Source organism: Zingiber officinale, chromosome 9A, assembly GCF_018446385.1.
Source record: "Zingiber officinale cultivar Zhangliang chromosome 9A, Zo_v1.1, whole genome shotgun sequence".
Classification (NCBI taxonomy): Eukaryota; Viridiplantae; Streptophyta; class Magnoliopsida; order Zingiberales; family Zingiberaceae; genus Zingiber; species Zingiber officinale.
This window is the reverse complement of record NC_056002.1, coordinates 56879387-56882992: the sequence shown is the minus strand read 5'-3', so window position 1 is coordinate 56882992 and position 3606 is coordinate 56879387. Positions and strand designations below refer to the sequence as shown.

The 3606-nt window shown below is 36.2% G+C and overlaps 1 pseudogene; it reads left to right on the top strand.

Annotated features, from left to right (window-relative positions):
• The first annotated feature begins 590 nt into the window (after window positions 1-590).
• On the top strand, window positions 591-3389 carry LOC122019219 (annotated as a pseudogene).
• The last annotated feature ends 217 nt before the right edge of the window (window positions 3390-3606 follow it).

The following is a 3606-nucleotide window of genomic DNA, read 5'->3' as shown; positions in this document are numbered from 1 at the left end:
TTCAACCAAGGTCAAATAGATCCAACCATATTTGTAAAAACCTTAGAAAAAGATATTTTTATAGTCCAAATTTACGTAGATGATATAATTTTTGGATCAACCAACTCTAAATTTTTAAAAGAATTTACCAAATTAATGAAAAATAAATTTGCACTACAAGAAAAACCATCATAGACATCGGTGGAACAACATCGGTTTTAAGCAAAAATCGATGTCTTTGAGTATTTTACACCAGTTTTTTCAAAAAATGTCTATGAGCGCAGATTTTTGCTCATAGACATCGGTTTTTTTAGTCGATGTCTATGAGCGCTTTTTTTTCGTTAATAGACACCGATTTTAACAGCGGTTTTTAAAAACCGGTATTGATAAAATAAAATAATTTAATTTTCCCATCACTACTTAGTCGAAATTTACAACATTTCACTGTTCTGTCCAAACCTAAACTTATATCGCGCTGTCCACTCGTATGCAAAATTTAATTTTCTTATCTTGATTGCCTTCTCATGGATCTCTAGGGTTTTTCAGCGAATCTCACTGCCCTGCCGCCTTGTTCATCGTCTTCCAAGGTGCGCCATCTATGGCTTGAGGCGTTCCTCGCCGACTTTGATCGCTCTTTGGGATCATCCTGTTTGTGGCATCTTCCTGGATCTCCGATTGCATCTGAGTTATTTGTTTGGGTCGTTTGATGGACTTCGAGCAACCAGATCGGTATGGAAACAGGAGGGGCTACCAGCGGGCAGGGTCGTCTCAGGTTTCAGACAGAAGCAACAAGGTATGCTTCCACTGGCAGGCGGGGCGATGCAGCCGTCACCCGTGTCCCTTTCTCCATAGCGACCTGCCGCAGACCGTGCTCGCCGATGGCGCTGCCAAGCGGGGGCACTTGCAAGGCCACGTGTCTAGAAATATTGCCTCTGCGGATGCGCTACCCTCCAAGTGGGGTAAGGGTCGAGCGGGTGGCAAGGCTCTCGACAAAATCTGCAATTACTTCCTCGCTGGAAATTGTAGTTTTGGAGATAAGTGTAGGTTCCTGCATTCGTGGTTCATGAGCGATAGCTTCTCTCTCTTGACCCAACTCTAGGGGCATCAAAAGGTGGCTCTTTTGGTTTCTTTTGGTTCACTTGCTTTTGGTGGCTGATAGTCTGAATATTCTGATAGGTAGTGACTGGTATTGCTCTGCCTTCAGGGTATGATAAACTCTACTCTTGTAGCACGGATGAGTCTGTTCGTGTTTGGGATACTCAAACTGGGAAGGTATTGATGCACTTCAAACTCCTTTACTACATCGATAAAGGAATCACATAGTGCTTGACTCTTGCAATTTTGTGGAAGTGCGTTGGAGCCATCAATATGGGAGGTGAGGTTGGATGTATGACCAGTGAAGGTCCTTGGTTATTTATTGGAGTTGTGAATGTTGTCAAGGTCAGAGCTCTTAGAATATGTTACCATCATGTCATATAAGGAAATGGAGAAATGGATTTGTTTGTATGCTGGTTCAGGCATGGAACACACAAACAACAACAGAACAATGCCTTGATGGCCCTGTCAGACAAGTTTACGCTTTGACCGTTGGTAATGGTATGCTATTTGCTGGAACATAGGTGCTTCTTTTCTATCTAACATTATTTGTTATACCTTTATTTTAGTGCGTGTTGTTCATTTCATGATCTCCATACATCACGTGATGTACATTTTGAATGTTTTCAACTATGCCTTAACTTTGTGCAGGATGCACGAATATTTGTGTGGAAATTTAATGTTGCTGGGAATGTCTTTGAACCAGCTACTTCTCTTTCTGATCATCGGCATGCAGTACTTTCTCTAGTTGCAGGGGCCATGAAGCTTTACTCAGGTTTTATTATTATGTGATGCATTTTTTTTCTTTTCTTTTATTTATTTACTTAAGATATTTGTTTGTGTAGTTGACATACCAACTAGACCTAAAATGGAGGAATGAGTGTTTGAGCTCTGTAAATTCAAAGTGGCGTCAGTATAAAACTCACCTCACCAGGACATTCATCCAACCAAATAGAAATAATCCGAAGCTTCTCAACAAGGTACCTCAAGGGCATTGCATTTCACCTGAAGATTGGAGTAGTTTTGTGATTAATCGGATGTTTGAAGATTTTATAGTAAGTTGTTTAAGGTGGTCTTTTTTTAACTCTAGTAGGTTGTTTAAGCTTAGATTCTTTACCACAAATAAATTCTTAGATTTAGTGTTTTTAGAATGTTTAGGTTCTGTGAACTGTTGTGATAATGGAACCTGTGTTGTCTACTTGTTTATTTCTTCACTTTGATTATCATTTGTCATTGATTTAATATGTATTTTAGTTGACATATAGTTCGACTTCAACTCTTAAGGATTTTACACTGACTATATTTTACTTGGTTCTTCTCCATACGAAAATCAATTGACCAGTTATTATACAAATCAAGAATGTAAAATTCCTCAAATTTATTCTATTTTAATTGAAATATCATTGCTTCCCAAAGATGACAGTGATCCAATGATTCTTTGTTGGGTTTGATATGAAAGAAGAAATTGCATATTTGGTATCCACACTTCTACTTTTTGTACGAAGGCTTTTACACTGTTTGTCTTTAGGTCTCCCTAATAATTGCAACTCAGGGTTTGATGTTGTTTCTCCATGTCAAAATGTATTAATTGGATGCTATATGAAACATGTCTATTTTTCCTCTAATTATTTCTATTTTAACTAATATCTTACTCATTTTTAAAGTACATGATGATTTGTTGTTGACTTGCATACAGAAGAAGAGAAGTTTATTTACTATGTGTAGTTCTTGTTTGTGTGAACTCTTAATCATTTTCTATTTATTTCAGGTTCTTCATAACATTACTGTTGCAGAATACTTTCGAGATGGTTGCACTGATCCTAGGAATCTCCTTGATGCATTAAACAAGGTTAAAGTAAGTTTAGTGAATCACAGGTAATTGGTTTTTTGAATTAATTTATGAAGATAATTTCTCATCTTCATACTGACATTCTTGAGGAAACAAATTATTAAACCTTAAAGCTATAATCATATTAAACATATGATATTATATGACATGATTATACTTAACATGTATGATAAGGTTAAACATGATCTTTAGAATCATCCATTCTTCTATAGCAGAGAAGTCTATTGTTCCTTGGGAATCATGTCTTCTCCAAATCATGGTATTTTGAATATTGCTAATATTTTATTATCTATTTCATGTAATTTCACCATTTTCTCTATCTTTTTTTCAAAGTTGGAAATAATTTAATCCACGTTTATCCATTCAGTCAATATTTTATGATTTCTTAAAGTAGCATTGTTCTTGCAACTGAAAAGATATTTTACATGCACTCTTTGATTAATAACTATATTGGTTATAGGAGTAGAGTGAAGAGTTTGCACATACTTTTATGAACCAGATTGACTCTAAGAATAGCTGCCTAGGCTATATGGTTTCAGGGTCTAACGCTAATAGTGCTTCAATTCATCAAAATGTCGCTATAAATAGTAGTAGAGTTGTCTATACCCAAGAGTTTGATGTTTCAGTAACAATGCTGAATATTGTATGTAGTTCAATGCATTTTGTCAAAAATTTTCTTTCCA